The 17,557-nt window shown below is 43.0% G+C and overlaps 1 long non-coding RNA gene across 1 annotated transcript; it reads right to left on the bottom strand.

Annotated features, from left to right (window-relative positions):
* Nucleotides 1-549: 549 nt before the first annotated feature.
* LOC123732534 (uncharacterized) lies at nt 550-7,130 on the bottom strand. The gene is made up of 3 exons (XR_006763200.1): nt 7,044-7,130; nt 2,081-2,125; nt 550-582 (listed from the first exon to the last, which is right to left on the bottom strand). It is a non-coding gene; the product is annotated as an uncharacterized lncRNA (long non-coding RNA).
* Nucleotides 7,131-17,557: the final 10,427 nt, after the last annotated feature.

Raw genomic sequence — 17,557 nt, 5'->3', positions numbered from 1 at the left:
ACATCATATATAAACAGGTCTCTCCAGGATCACAGCTCCAACTGTATATAATATATAAACAGGTCTCTCCAGGATCACAGCTCCAGCTGTATATAATATATAAACATCATATATAAACAGGTCTCTCCAGGATCACAGCTCCAGCTGTATATAATATATAAACATCATATATAAACAGGTCTCTCCAGGATCACAGCTCCAGCTGTATATAATATATAAACATCATATATAAACATAACATCAGCTATCTGAAACCAGATGAACCACTACACACTATAATGTTAGTAGATGGTGTTTGTGGACATACCAGGTACTGTGATGTTGACAGCATTGCTGTGTTCTCCAGACCCAGACTCACACCAGTACACTCCACTGTATGATGGTATTAGTGACACATTGCATGAAGACGCTAGTTGTTTTCCCCAGTCAGTATTACAATCTGAAAGGATTCCTCTTTCTGTGTTCCTCACCACTCTCCATCCATCAGCGTTCCCCTGAACCTCACAGCTCAGAGAGACAGACTCATATGTAAAGAACTGAGATCTGTCATACTGATGCTCAGAGAGGCTGGAGGAGAGAGATCTAAGAGAGAGAAAGGGAGAGAGAGAGAGAGAGAGAGAGAAAAAGAAAGAATTTATGATTATGTCCTGGTCTGCCATAATATAATAGAGACAGTAGATCTAGCTGGTCTGTCATAATATAATAGAGACAGTAGATCTAGCTGGTCTGTCATAATATAATAGAGACAGTAGACCTAGCTGGTCTGTCATAATATAATAGAGACAGTAGACCTAGCTGGTCTGTCATAATATAAAAGAGACAGTAGATCTAGCTGGTCTGTCATAATATAATAGAGACAGTAGATCTTTCTCCAGATTATGTCCTGGTCTCCAGACAGAAGGGAGGGAGAGAGCCAGTTGGTGTCTGACTTTATTAAAAAAATATATATATTTAACCTCTATTTAATTAGTTACTTATTAATTACTATTGACCTGATCACTGCCCTATTGTAGTACTGTAGACCTGATCACTGCCCTATTGTTGTACTGTAGACCTGATCACTGCCCTATTGTTGTACTGTAGACCTGATCACTGCCCTATTGTAGTACTGTAGACCTGATCACTGCCCTATTGTTGTACTGTAGACCTGATCACTGCCCTATTGTTGTACTGTAGACCTGATCACTGTCCTATTGTAGTACTGTAGACCTGATCACTGCCCTATTGTTGTACTGAAGACCTGATCACTGCCCTATTGTACTGTAGACCTGATTAGTGACACCCCCCACAGGGTTGGAGTTATAGTCATTATGTAGCTATATGAGTGTATGGAGTTATAGTCATTATGTAGCTATATGAGTCTGTATGGAGTTACAGTCATTATGTAGCTATATGAGTCTATGGAGTTATAGTCATTATGTAGCTATATGAGTCTGTATGGAGTTATAGTCATTATGTAGCTATATGAGTCTGAATGGAGTTATAGTCATTATGTAGCTATATGAGTCTGAATGGAGTTATAGTTATAATCATTATGTAGCTATATGAGTCTGTATGGAGTTATAGTCATTATGTAGCTATATGAGTCTGAATGGAGTTATAGTCATTATGTAGCTATATGAGTCTGTATGGAGTTATAGTCATTATGTAGCTATATGAGTCTGTATGGAGTTATAGTCATTATGTAGCTATATGAGTCTGTATCTTCCATCACAGAGTAACACTTTCTACCCTGTGATGTGTTGCAGGTGAGAGCAGCTAGAACAGGTGGAGATCCATTATGGAACCTTCTATACTAAGAGAATAAGGACTGGAGACATGAAGAACCAATGAAGAGACCAGGAAGAAATGATACTATTATAGAACAGGTGATGAATATAGATAAATGTTACTATTATAGAACAAGTGAAGAATATAGATAAATGTTACTATTATAGAACAGGTGATGAATATAGATAAATGTTACTATTATAGAACAAGTGAAGAATATAGATAAATTATACTATTATAGAACAGGTGATGAATATAGATAAATGTTACTATTATAGAACAGGTGATGAATATTGATAAATGTACTCACCTCCACCTTGTCCGAGGCTACAGTATACCAGTGTACTCAACAGCACTGAAACACACAGAGAGAACTATCACTATGGTACATGATGTAAACACTGAAATACACAGAGAGAACTATCACTATGGTACATGATGTAAACACTGAAACACACAGAGAGAACTATCACTATGGTACATGATAGTGATAGTTATAGATATATAGATATATATTAAACCTTAATCTGAAGGTAACCCATACAAATGAATGAGCTGTACCACATATTCCTGACGCATTTTGCTCTCACGATTCTCAAGGGATTCATCCGAAGTCAGTATCGCAACTTCTATCTGTACCGTCTGAACCGTTGGGGCTACAAACTAATATGACCCCACTATGGAAAGAGGAGACTCTCAGCAACAAACTAATACGACCCCACTATGGAAAGAGGAGACTCTCAGCTACAAACTAATATGACCCCACTATGGAAAGAGGAGACTCTCAGATACAAACTAATATGACCCCACTATGGAAAGAGGAGACTCAGTTACAAACTAATATGACCCCAGAATAGAAAGGGGAAACTCCCCAAACTCTCACGAACACGATGGTGCTCTATGACCTCCACAAGTCTCAAGGGACTCGACTGAAGGTAACCCATGGTAACCCATACAAATGAATGGTAGTATGGAGGTATATATAGATATTAACCTTCATCTGAAGGTAACCCATACAAATGAATGGTAGTATGGAGGTATATATAGATATTAACCTTAATCTGAAGGTAACCCATACAATTGAATGGAGATATCTATATATATATAGATATTAAACCTTAATTTTATTTTTATTTTGTTATTTCACCTTTTTTAACCAGGTAAGCTAGTTGAGAACAAGTTCTCATTTACAACTGCGACCTGGCCAAGATAAAGCAAAGCAGTGCGACACAAACAACAACACAGAGTTACACGTGGAATAAACAAATGAACAGTCAACGTACAGTCAATAACACAATAGAAAAAAGTGTATATATACAGTGTGTGCAAATGAGGTAAGGTAAGGTAGGTTAGGCAATAAATAGGCCATAGAGGTGAAATAATTACAATTTAGCAATTAAACACTGGAGTGATAGAGACTGGAGTGATAGATGTGCAGAAGATGAATGTGCAAGTAGAGATACTGGGGTACAAAAATAAAGAATAACAGTATGGGGATGAGGTAGTTGGATGGGCTGTTTACAGATGAGCTATGTACAGGTGCAGTGATCTGTGAGCTGCTCTGACAGCTGGTGCTTAAAGCTAGTGAGGGAGATATGAGTCTCCAGCTTCAGTGATTTTTGCAATTCGTTCCAGTCATTGGCAGCAGAGAACTGGAAGGAAAGGCGGCCGAAGGAGGAAATGCTTTTGGGGGTGACCAGTGAAATATACCTGCAGGAGCGCGTGCTACGGGTGGGTGCTGCTCTGGTGACCAGTGAGCTGAGATAAGGCGGGGCTTTACCTAGCAAAGACTTATAGATGACCTGGAGCCAGTGGGTTTGGCGACGAATATGAAGCGAGGGCCAGCGAACGAGAGCATATAGGTCACAGTGGTGGGTAGTATATGGGGCTTTGGTGACAAAACAGATGGCACTGTGATAGACTACATCCAATTTGTTGAGTAGAGTGTTGGAGGCTATTTTGTAAATGACATCGCCGAAGTCGAGGATCGGTAGGATAGTCAGTTGTTTTACGAGGGTATGTTTGGCAGCATGAGTGAAGAATGCTTTGTTGCGAAATAGGAAGTCGATTCTAGATTTCAATTTGCATTGGAGATGCTTAATGTGACTCTGGAAGGATAGTTTACAGTCTAACCAGACACCTAGGTATTTGTAGATGTCCACATATTCTAAGTCAGAACCGTCCAGAGTAGTGATGCTAGGTGGGCAGGTGCTGGTAGCGATTGGTTGAAGAGCATGCATTTAGTTTTACTTGCATTTAGCAGTTGGAGGCCACGGAAGGAGAGTTGTATGGCATTGAAGCTCATCTGGAGGTTAGTTGACACAGTGTCCAAAGAAAGGCCAGAAGTATACAGAATGGTATCGTCTCCATAGAGGTGGATCAGAGAATCAACAGCAGCAAGAGCAACATCATTGATGTATACAGAGAAAAGAGTCGGCCCAAGAATTTGACCCTGTGGCACCCCATAGAGACTGCCAGAGGTCTGGACAACAGGCCCTCTGATTTGACACACTGAACTCTGTCTGAGAAGAAGGTGGTGAACCAGGCGAGGCAGTCATTTGAGAAACCAAGGCTGTTGAGTCTGCCGATAAGAATGTGGCAATTGACAGAGTCGAAAGCCTTGGCCAGGTCGATGAAGACAGCTGCACAGTACTGTCTCTTATTGATGGAGGTTATGATAACTTTTAGGACCTTGAGCGTGGCTGAGGTGCACCCATGACCAGCTGGGAAACCAGATTACATAGCAGAGAAGGTACGGTGGGATTTGAAATGGTCGGTGATCTGTTTGTTAACTTAGCTTTCAAATACCTTAGAAAGGCAGGGTAGGATAGATATAGGTCTGTAGCAGTTTGTGTTTAGAGTGTCTCCCCCTTTGAAGAGGGGATGACCGCGGCAGCTTTCCAATCTTTGGGAATCTCAGACGTTACGAAAGAGAGGTTGAACAGGCTAGTAATAGGGGTTGCAACAATTTCGGCTGATAATTTTAGAAAGAGAGGGTCCAGATTGTCTAGCCCGGCTGATTTGTAGGGGTCCAGATTTTGCCGCTCTTTCAGAACATCAGCTATCTGGATCTGGGTAAAGGAGAATAGGGAGGAGGCTTGGGCAAGTTGCTGTGGGGGGTGTAGGGCTATTGACCAGGGTAGGGGTGGCCAGGTGGAAAATATGGCAAGCCGTAGAAAAATGCTTATTGAAGTTCTCAATTATCATGGATTTATCAGTGGTGACAGTGTTTCCTAGCCTCAGTGCAGTGGACAGCTGGGAAGAGGTGCTCTTATTCTCCATGGACTTTACAGTGTCCCAGAACTTTTGGGAGTTTGTGCTGCAGGATGCACATTTCTGTTTGAAAAAAGCTAGCCTTTGCTTTCCTATCTGCCTGTGTAAATTGGTTCCTAACTTCCCTGAAAAGGAATATCACATATCACAGGGCCTATTCGATTCTAATGCAGTATGCCACAGGATGTTTTTGTGCTGGTCAAGGGCAGTCAAGTCTGGATTGAACCACGGGCTATATCTGTTCCTGGTTCTACACTTTTTCATTGGGGCATGCTTATTTACGATTGTGAGGAAAGCACTTTTAAAGAATAACCAGGCATCTTCTACTGACGGAATGACGTCTGAAGGTAACCCATGGTAACCCATACAAATGAATGGAAGTATGGAGATATATATAGATATTAAACCTTCATCTGAAGGTAACCCATACAAATGAAGTGAATATACAAATATATTTCCTTATCTTTCTTATATCTCGTAGATACGAGACACTATCCTAAACCTTATTCCTTAAACCTTAAATGAAAAAAATGTTTACTGTATTTTTTGCCATTTCTGAATGTGTTATTAAATGCACAGGTGTAGTAGTAGTAGTACAGGCCAAATTAAATATTTTATCAAATCATATTTATTTAAAAAAATATACAGACTGTTTGGCCATAATGACCATCGTTATGTTTGGAGGAAAAAGGGGGAGGCTTGCAAGCCGAATAACACCATCCCAACCGTGAAGCACGGGGGTGGCAGCATCATGTTGTGGGGGTGCTTTGCTGCACCAGTGTGCACTTCACAACATAGATGGCATCATGAGGAATGAAAAATGATGTGGATATATTGAAGCAACATCTCAAGACATCAGTCAGTAAGTTAAAGCTTGGTAGCAAATGGGTCTTCCAAATGGACAATGACCCCAAGCATTCTTCCAAAGTTGCGGCAAAATGGCTTAAGGACAACAAAGTCAAGTATTGGAGTGGCCATCACAAATCCCTGACCTCAATCCTATAGAAAATGTCTGGGTAGAATTAAAAAATGTGTGCGAGCAAGAAGGCCTACAAACCTGACTCAGTTACACCAGCTCTGTCAGGAGGAATGGGCCAAAATTCACCCAACTTATTGTGGGAAGCTTGTGAACGGCTACCCGAAACATTTGACCCAAGTTAAACAATTTAAAGGCAATGCTACCAAATACTAATTGAGTGTATGTAAACTTCTAACCCACTGGAAATGTGATGAAAGAAATAAAACCTGAAAAAATCATTCTCTCTACGATTATTCTGACATTTCACATTCCTAAAATAAAGTGGTGATCCTAACTGACCTAAGACAGGGAATTTTTACTAGGATTAAATGTCAGGTGTAGTGAGAAACTGAGTTTATATGTACTTGGCTAAAGTGTATGTAAACTTCTGACTTATTGACAATATACAAAATAGATATTCAACTATACATATGATAAACTATTTAGATATTAAACTATTTAGATATTAAACCATATTGATATTAATCCATATAGATATTAAACCATATAGATATTAATCTATATAGATATTAATCTATATATATATTAACATATACAGATATTAAACTATACATATATTAAACTACATAGATATTAAACTATACAGATATTAGACTATATATATATATATATATATATATTAAATTATGTTGATATTAAACCATACAGATATTAAACTATACAGATATTAAACTATTTAGAAATTAAACTATATAGATATTAAACTATATAGATATTAAACTATATATATTAAATATTATAGATATTAAACCATACACATTTTAAAATATATAGATATTAAACTATATAGATATTAAACCATATATATATGAAATATTATAGATTTTAAACCATACAGATATTAAAGTATACAGATATTAAACCATATAGATATACAGATATTAAACCATACAGATATTACAATTATATCTAGACATTGAACTGTATATATATTAAACCATTTAGATAATATTCAACTCACAGAGTAGAAGACAGGTGCGTTCCATCTCAACGTGACGATAACTAACTGTATCTAAACTCTAGTGACTTGTAGTAGCCTGTCCATCCCCCCACCGACCCACCCACCCACCTCTCCTCTCTAACCATCTATACTTCCTCTTGAGAAGGACTGAGAGGTATGAAAGATGTGTGTGACAGAATGAGGGGCCCTAGAGAGGAGAGATACACAGAAAGAGAGAGAGATAGAGAGGGAGAGAAAGAGAGAGAAAGAGAGAGAGAAACACAGAGAGAGAGGTAGAGAGAGATAAATAGATATATATAGAAGAGAGGGACAGAGAGAGAGAGAGAGAGAGAGAGAGATGGAGAGAGGGAGAGAGAGAGAAAGACAGACTCTCTCTCTCTCTCTCTCTCTGTCTCCCTCTCGCACACACACTTGCTGTCTTGATCTCTGAATGCTCGGCTATGAAAAGCCAACTGACATTTACTCCTAAGGTGCTGACCGGTTGCTCCCTCTACATCCACTGTTTATATTATTTGAATGTCTATGAATGTTTGAACAGCTTGAAAAATGACCTAGCATTTATGGCCATGTACTCTTATAATCTCCAACCAGTTCGGATTTAAGTATAACTTTTGTATGACTGAAGCCTTTAATGAGAGGTCTAATGCTTCAAAATGTAATAATATTTTAATCATTTCTGCCTGCCCTCCGATTTCATACTCATTATATAAATAGGCCCATGTGCACCTCCATCAGATGAACCGCACTGAAGCGATTTTATTAAAGTTTGTAATATTGTCATAGTGATCTGTTATCAAACGATTATTATTATTATTATTATTATTAACACTGCATTATAATTACATAAAAGCCCCTTAGAAATTCCGTGTTTTTAAATACATTATGTTTATTAAACTACAGTGCAGTCTGACAAGTTAACATAACTGTGACGTCAAGTACTCATTAACTCTGTCTTCAATGATTTTTTGGGTTGCATCATTCATGGACAGAAACTTCCAGTAAAAAGCCCCTTGGTAATAACCAGGTCCAGAGTATGGCTGTGGTTATGGGTGGGCCCAGTAGAAAGTCCCTTGGTAATAACCAGGTCCAGAGTATGGCTGTGGTTATGGGTGGTTCCAGTAGAAAGCCCCTTGGTAATAACCAGGTCCAGAGTATGGCTGTGGTTATGGGTGGGCCCAGTAGAAAGCCCCTTGGTAATAACCAGGTCCAGAGCATGGCTGTGGTTATGGGTGGGCCCAGTAGATAGCCCCTTGGTAATAACCAGGTCCAGAGTATGGCTGTGGTTATGGGTGGGCCCAGCAGAAAGCCCCTTGGTAATAACCAGGTCCAGAGTATGGCTGTGGTTATGGGTGGGCCCAGTAGATAGCCCCTTGGTAATAACCAGGTCTATAGTATGTGGTGTGGCTTTGGTAATGGGTGGGTCCATTAACATGTTGGATAAAGTCCAAAGAGCTAAAATGGTTCATAAATTCAATGGCCTTTGGAGTCAGTCTCTTTGTCAACATGAATATTAGACAAATCAGTAAGGAAAGTGGGGCGGTGGTTTGGTGGTCTATACAGGGTTATGGACAGCACAGTTGGCTGACATTTAAACAGTATAACATGATGCTCTGGTCTGGTGGCTGACATTTAAACAGTAAAACATGATGCTCTGGTCTGGTGGCTGACATTTAAACAGTATAACATTATGCTCTGGTCTGGTGGCTGACATTTAAACAGTATAACATGATGCTCTGGTCTGGTGGCTGACATTTAAACAGTATAACATGATGCTCTGGTCTGGTGGCTGACATTTAAACAGTATAACATGATGCTCTGGTCTGGAGGCTGACATTTAAACAGTATAACATGATGCTCTGGTCTGGTGGCTGACATTTAAACAGTATAACATGATGCTCTGGTCTGGTGGCTGACATTTAAACAGTATAACATGATGCTCTGGTCTGGTGGTTGACATTTAAACAATATAACATGATGCTCTGGTCTGGTGGCTGACATTTAAACAGTATAACATGATGCTCTGGTCTGGTGGCTGACATTTAAACAGTATAACATGATGCTCTGGTCTGGTGGCTGACATTTAAACAGTATAACATGATGCTCTGGTCTGGTGGCTGACATTTAAACAATATAACATGATGCTCTGGTCTGGTGGCTGACATTTAAACAGTATAACATGATGCTTACAGCTGAGAGTATTAGTTGTAGCTTTATGTGAACAACATCACCCATAGTTAAACACCAATGTCCCTTTGTCACACACATATGTGATCCGTTTCAGGAAACTAGGCATACAACTGAAAGCACTAGTAAAAATAGAGGCTGTCTCCACCCCACACACACATACATACTTATCAGAGCAGTAGATCTGTGTCTGTTTGAGGTTATAGCTGTGTATATATATAGACTTTTCAGATCAGTAGGTCTGTGTCTGTTAGAGGTTATAGCTGCATGTGAACAACATCACCCATTGTTAAACACCTCTGTTCCTCTGTCACACATTTCACATGTATTTTTAGGTCATTTATCTCTTGTCCAGAGCAACTTGCAGTAGTGAGTGAATACATTTTCATACTTTTTCCTGGAATGGTCCACCGTGGGAATCAAACCCACAAACCTGGCGTTGCAAGGGCCATGCTCTACCAACAGAGCAACACGGGAAACAGACACACACACTGAGCCATATACACAGACAGACACACACACAGACAGATAAACAAACACGCACACACAAACACACACAGACACAGCAACACAAACACACACAAACATACACAGACACACACAGACAGACACTGTACCATGACAGGTTGGGCCTTCCAGGTCAGGTCACACAGGGGTCCTGAAATGATGACATATTCCTGGATGAAATGTCTGTAATAACCGGTTATTCCCTGAAAAGCACATACCTTTTTCTTATTTACTGGTCGAGGCCAATTCTGGATCGCAGCGACCTTCTTCTCTTGTGGTTTGATCAACCCTCGCCCTATGGAATAGCCCAGACAGTCTGCTTCACTTACCCCCAGAGTCCATTTCCGTGGGTTGGCAATGAGTCCTGCTTGCCCAAAGACCCTCAATGACCGCTGTTAATCGGATTAGGTGCTCCTGCCAAGTGTAGCTGTGGATTATCACATCATCCAGGTTGTCACGTTCTGACCAGTAAAGGGGTCATTTGTTATTGTAGTTTGTTCAGGACGTGGCAGGGGCTATTTGTTTTATATGGTTCGGGGTGTGTGTTTATGTAGAGGGGTGTTTGATTTATGTATTCCGGGGTTTTGGTCTATGTTCTATGTTAGTGTATTTCTATGTTCCGTATAGTCATTCTATTTCTATGTTTAGGTAATTGGGATTGGGGCCTTCAATTGTAGGCAGCTGTTTATCGTTGCCTCTGATTGAAGGTCCTATAATTAGGACTTGTGGTGTTTGTTATGGGAATGGTGGGAGGTTGTATTCGTGCACTGCTATGTCTAGCCTGCAGAACTGTTAGCTGTCGTTCGTTTTTTCGTTTTGTTGTTTTTGTGTGGTGTTCGTAATAAAATAAATATGAGCATTCACGTACCCGCTGCATTTTGGTCCACTTCCTACGACGGCCGTTACACAGGTAGGCTGCAGCATAGGATTGATGTGGGCGCAGAATACGGTCCATCAGCCTTTGAAACGTGGTGATGGCTCCATGAAGTCCAAAGGGCTTTGCTCTTTGCTCTCAATTAATTGGACAAAGCGTTGCACACATTGGAACAGGCCATCTGGAGTAAAGAATGCAGTCTTCTCACAAACTTGGTCAGAGGAACCTTTGGTGATTCTTCAATGACTTTCAGCTCCAACATCTTCCTCACTTCTTATTTTATTGCCGCTCTCTTCGCCTCTGGCGACCAATAAGGTTTTTGATGAATCCCCAGAGGTGTCATGATGTCATGTTGGATGTGATTGGTGTTTTCAGGTAAGGAAGAAAACATCTTTATTTTTCATAACCAACTCACTTAACTCCTGGGTCTGGGAAGGCGAGACAACTCAAAGTTTGTGAGGGTTTTAGGTGCCAAGCCAAATTTCTTCAGCGTCCTGAGGTTGAAGAAGCACTGTTGCGCCTTCTTCACCACACGATCAGTGTTGATGGACCATTTTCAGTGACGTGTACAAATTGAAGTTTTCCACCTTCTCTAATGCGGTCCCGTCGATATGGATAGGGGGTGCTCCCTCTGCTGTTTCCTGAGTCCACAATCAGCTCTTTTGTTTTGTTTACGTTGAGTGAGAGGTTATTTTCCTGGCACCACACTCCCACACTTACCAGGTTACCTGCCAGCCTGACTGGGGACCAGCGTATTTGACCTTCTCTTCACCCAACTGTGGCGAGACTCCATGTTTCATGACCTCTACCTACCTCTAGCCTCAAAGACACAAGCTGTTTCATGACCTCTACCTACCTCTAGCCTCAAAGACAGAAGCTGTTTCATGACCTCTACCTACCTCTAGCCTCAAAGACAGAAGCTGTTTCATGACCTCTACCTACCACTAGCCTCAAAGACAGAAGCTGTTTCATGACCTCTACCTACCTCTAGCCTCAAAAACAGAAGCTGTTTAATGTTAAACAAAGCTACTAATATTGCACGGCAGACATGGGTTCATTCCCACTGTTGAAAAAATGGGGAAGGAGACAAACTGACTGATTAACTCATGTTGATGTAGGATCCGGTCTGTAGCTTTTTGTGTAGAAATGCTTTTTGACAGAAAGGATGATCACATTAGTACTATAGACTGTTAGTGGACTTGGTAGATTGTCTTAAATGAGTGTGTATACGGTTTATTTCGTAGGTAGGTCATAGGTCGTCATAGAGTGTAGACTAAGTCTTCATAGAGGGTACAGTGGTGGGCGTGATAAGGGGCTCCAGTGTCAAACTGGAGGGTATCAGAGGAACAATGGTAGATGGTGTCACCATAGTTAAATCAAACTGCAGGGTATTAGAGGAACAATGGTAGATGGTGTCACCATAGTTAAATCAAATCAAACTGGAGGGAATTAGAGGAACAATGTGTTGACTATGGGTGTCACCATAGTCAACAAGTGAAACTATAGTTTTTCCGATAGCCCAGTTGAGATTAGATCTTAGCATGGTTGAAGGTGGCTTTGAGAGTGTCCATATCTGTAGATGAGTCAGATTGTGGCTTTGGAAACATCAAATCAAATCAAATCAAATGTTATTGGTCACATACACATGGTTAGCAGATGTTAATGTGAGTGTGGGGAAATGCTTGTGCTTCAAGTTCTGACCATGCAGTAATATCTAACAAGTAATCTGACAATTTCACAACAACTACCTAATACACACAAGTGTAAAGGAATGAATAACAATATGTATATATAAATATATGAATGAGTGATGGCCACACGGCATAGGCAAGATGCAGTAGAGATGCAGTAGATGGTATAGGGTATGTATGAGATGAGTAATATAGGGTATGTAAACATTATCTAAAGTGACATTGTTTAATGACTAGTGATACATTTATTACATCCAATTATTAATTATTAAAGTGGCTAGCGATGAGTCAGTATGTTGGCAGCAGCCACTCAATGTTAGTGATGGTTGTTTAACAGTCTGATGGCCTTGAGATAGAAGCTGTTTTTCAATCTCTCGGTTCCAGCTTTGATGCACCTGTACTGACCTTGCCTTCTGGATGATAGCGGGGTGAACAGGCAGTGGCTCAGGTGGTTGATGTCCTTGATGATCTTTTTGGCCTTCCTATGGCATCGGGTGGTGTAGGTGTCCTGGAGGGCAGGTAGTTTGCCCCCGGTGATGCATTGTGCAGACCTCACTACCCTCTGGAGAGCCTTAAGGTTGTGGGCGGAGCAGTTGCCGTACCAGGCGGTGATACAGCCCGACAGGATGCTCTCGATTGTGCATCTGTAAAGGTTTGTGAGTGTTTTTGGTGATAAGCCACATTTCTTCAGCCTCCTGAGGTTGAAGAGGCGCTGTTGCGCTTTCTTCACCACGCTGTCTGTGTGGGTGGACCATTTCAGTTTGTCCGTGATGTGTATGTCGAGGAACTTAAAACTTTCCACCTTCTCCACTACTGTCCCGTCGATGTGGATAGGGGGGGTGCTCCCTCTGATGTTTCCTGAAGTCCACGATCATCTCTTTGTTTTGTTGACGTTGAGTGTGAGGTTATGTTCCCGACACCACGCTCCGAGGACCCTCACCTCCTCCCTGTAGGCCGTTTCGTCGTTGTTGGTAATCAAGCCCACTATCGTAGTGTTGTCCGCAAACTTGATGATTGAGTTGGAGGCATGCATGGCCATGCAGTCATGGGTGAACAGGGAGTACAGGAGATGGCTGAGAATGCACCCTTGTGGGGCCCCGGGGTTGAGGATCAACGGGGTAGAGATGTTGTTTCCTATCCTCACCACCTGGGGCGCCCCGTCAGAAAGTCCAGAACCCAGTTGCACAGGGCAGGGTCAAGACCCAGAGTCTCGAGCTTAATGATGAGTTTGGTGGGTACTATGGTGTTGAATGCTGAGCTGTAATCGATGAACAGCATTCTTACATAGGTATTCCTCTTGTCCAGATGGCTTAGGGCACTGTGCAGTGTGATTACGATTGCGTCTTCTGTGGACCTCTTAGGGCGGTAAGCAAATTGGAGTGGGTCTATGGTGTCAGGTAGGGTGGAGGTGATATGATCCTTGACTAGTCTCTCAAAGCACTTCATGATGACGGAAGTGAGTGCGACGCGGGCGATAGTCATTTAGCTCAGTTACCTTAGCTTTCTTGGGAACAGGAACAATGGTGGCCCTCTTGAAGCATGTGGGAACAGCAGACTGGGATAGGGAGCGATTGAATATGTCCATAAACACACCAGCCAGCTGGTCTGCGCATGCTCTGAGGACGCGGCTAGGGATGCCCGTCTGGGCCGGCAGCCTTGCGAGGGTTAACACGTTTAAATGTTTTACTCACGTTGGCTGCGGTGAAGGAGAGCCCGCAGGTTTTGGTAGCGGGCCATGTCAGTGGCGCTGTATTATCCTCAAAGCAAGCAAAGAAGCTGTTTAGTTGGTCTGGGAACAAGACATCGGTGTCCGCGATGGGGCTGGTTTTCTTTTTGTAGTCTGTGATTGACTGTAGACCCTGCCACATACATCTCGTGTCTGAACCGTTGAATTGCGACTCTACTTTGTCTCTATACTGACGCTTAGCTTGTTTGATTGCCTTGCGGAGGGAATAACTACACTGTTTGTATTCGGTCATGTTTCCGGTCGCCTTTCCATGATTAAAAGCAGTGGTTTGCGCTTTCAGTTTTGCGAGAATGCTGCCATCAATCCACAGTTTCTGGTTGGGGAAGGTTTTAATATTTACCGTGGGTAGCACATCACCGATGCACTTGCTAATAAACTCGCTCACGAAATCAGCGTATACATCAATGTTATTGTCCGATGCTATCCGGAACATATCCCAGTCCACGTGATCGAAGCAATCTTGAAGCGTGGAATCAGATTGGTCGGACCAGCGTTGAACAGACCTGAGCACGGGCGTTTCCTGTTTTACTTTCTGTCTATAGGCTGGGAGCAACAAAATGGAGTCGTGGTCAGATTTGCCGAAAGGAGGGCGAGGGAGGGCTTTGTATGCATCGCGGAAATTAGAATAGCAATGATCCAGAGTTTTACCAGCCAGGGTCTCGCATTCGATGTGCTGATAAAATTTAGGGAGCCTTGTTTTCAGGTTAGCCTTGTTAAAATCCCCAGCTACAATAAATGCAGCCTCAGGATATGTGGCTTCCAGTTTACATAGAGTCCAATTAAGTTATTTTAGGGCCATTGAGGTGTCTGCTTGGGGGGAGGGATATACACGGCTGTGATTATAATTGAAGAGAATTCTCATGGTAGATAATGCGGTCGGCATTTGATCGTAAAGAATTCTAGGTCAGGTGAACAAAAGGACTTGAGTTCCTGTATGTTGTTATGATCACACCTTGACTCATTAATCATAAGGCATACTCCCCCGCCCTTCTTCTTACCAGAGAGATGTTAGTTTCTGTCGGCGCGATGCGTGAAGAAACATTATTTTCAAGGACCCATGTCTCCTCCTCCTCCTTCAAGGACCCATTTATTTCCCCACACATATAGAATCCTTTACCGCAGAATCCTTTAAAATAAAGAAATATTATACTCAGAAAAGCAGTATTTGCTTGAAGGCTTGAACGATTGTTGGCTAGTGTGTAAGATAATAAAAACCTCATTCTGTAAACTGTAAAAAGGAAACAAAAGAAGTCTATGTTTTGGCACCTGTCTCCTCCTTGGTTTTTCTTCTTTTAGTGCAGCAGTTCAACTGAATCATCATTATACTCTACAGATGAGAATGCGGGTAGCCTAGATCCATGCTGAGAAGTATAATCTGTTCTTACAATATATTGATGGATTGACCCCAGAGGTTAGTCTGTACATTATATTGATAGATTGACCCCACCTACAAAGGACCAAGCAGTGTGGAATGGAGCAGTGGGAAAAATGGACTTGGGAGGAGAAATTAGACGGGAAAGGACGCTGGAGGCAGGAGGGGGAGTATCGTCGCCCGAAGGAGGAACTAGAGGAAGCCAAGAGGGAGCGGCGATACTATGAGGCGCTATATCCACCCAGAGGCAAGGTGGAGAGGCAGCCCTCTAATTTATTTTTTGGGGGGGGGCATAAGGGGAGTTTGTCAACATCAGGGGGAGCCCTGATCGAACTTCCCTTGCCTATCGGAGAGAGCCATGGAGCAGACAGAATCCAGTACAGGAGTCAAGCACGGCGCTCGACGCGAGATTCCGGAGAGAGGTACTGGTGGAAAGAGCACGGTGGTGCGGATGTGCAGAGGAGCGAGCGATGAGTTACGGTGTGGTGCGCACTATATCGCCCATACGCACTCACAGCCCGGTGCGGTCGGTGCAAGCTCCTCGCCGGTGTAGGGCGACGATGGTCATTGAACCCGGAAGGAGTAGGCCTGCTCAGCATGCCAGGTCTCCAGTTTGCCTACATAGTCCGGTACGTCCTGTTCCTGCTCCCTGCACTCGTCTTGAGGTGCGTGTTGCCAGTCTGGCGCCACCTAAGCCAGTTCCACGCATCAGACTTCCAGTGCGCCTGCCCAGTCCGGGGTGTCCTGTTCCTGCTCCCCGCACTCGCCCTGAGGTGCGTGTTACCAGTGTGGTGCCTCCTGTGCCAAACCCATGCATCAGGCCTCCATTGCGCATTCCCCGTCCAGAGCTTCCGGCGACAGTTACCCGTCCAGAGCTTCCGGCGACAGTTCCCCGTCCAGAGCTTACCGGCGACAGTTCCCGTCGAGAACCTACTGAGACGGCCCTCAACCCGGAGCCTTCAGCGACGCTCCTCAGCCCGGAGCCTCCAGCGACGCTCTTCAGTCCGGAGCCTCCAGCGACGCTCTTCAGTCCGGAGCCTCCAGCGACGCTCTTCAGTCCGGAGCCTCCAGCAACGCTCCTCAGTCCAGAGCCTCCAGCGACGCTCTTCAGTCTGGAGCCTCCAGCGATGCTCTTCAGTCTGGAGCCTCCAGCGACGCTCTGCAGCTATGAGTCTTCAGCGGCGGGCGGCAGCCCCGTGTCTTCAGCGGCGGCCTGCAGCCCAGAGTCTTCAGCGCGGGTCCACCACCCAAAGGACATCCAGCCAACTTGACACAACTGTAGGGAGTATTGAAGTCTACATGATTCAGCATCCCTGTGGAACACTTTTGACACCTTGTAGAGTTCATGCCCTGAGGAATTGAGGCTGTTGAGTAGGGTATCAAATGATGACTGTGATATAGAGTTAGTATCTTGTCAAGCCTCATCAATGTCCCCCTTCCTAAAAATATCGAGACACCAACAAAAGGTTGGTTGAACCTCACAAAGCAATACATCGGTCTATTTTTTCTCATACTATTTTGACTTTTAGGGATTCAACAGTCTTAGTCAAGGGTTTCATAAAATGTGTTTTATTTCAGCAGTTACTCTTTCGTACATGGACTGTTCTCAAACAGGGTACACTCGGAGCAGGTGAGGGAACACTCGGAGCAGGTGAGGGAACACTCAAAGAAGGTGAAGGGTTAAAGTTGATTTTTGGGGTCTTCTAAAGACCCCTATCATTGATTATGTTGTTATTAATTTGCTTACGTGCCATTGTACTGTTTAGCTGAATATTGAGGCCTCTCTGTGTCTAGCTCTCTGCCAAAACCCACAGCCCCGCATCTGTGAGTAAAGATGAGAAAAGGGACTGAGGGTGATAGCGAGACACAGAGAGACAGCGTCTGTTTCTCTCTGAAACAAGGGCAGATTTGCATACCACTGAGACAGGTTCTCAGAAACCTTGTGTTAAGAATAACTTGTTCTTTTAGCTGCACATGCAGGGTTTGACAGAGGAGATCACACCATAAGGTATGATCTCGGGTATATAAGGTCCTTTAACCTGTTAGGGCTAGGGGGCAGTATTGACACGGCAGGATAAAAAACGTACCCGATTTAATCTGGTTACTACTCCTGCCCAGTAACTAGAATATGCATATAAT

This window comes from Salmo salar, unplaced genomic scaffold (genome assembly GCF_905237065.1).
Source record: "Salmo salar unplaced genomic scaffold, Ssal_v3.1, whole genome shotgun sequence".
NCBI classification, from domain to species: Eukaryota; Metazoa; Chordata; class Actinopteri; order Salmoniformes; family Salmonidae; genus Salmo; species Salmo salar.
The sequence above is the reverse complement of the archived record's forward strand: the minus strand, read 5'-3'. Positions and strand labels throughout refer to the sequence as shown.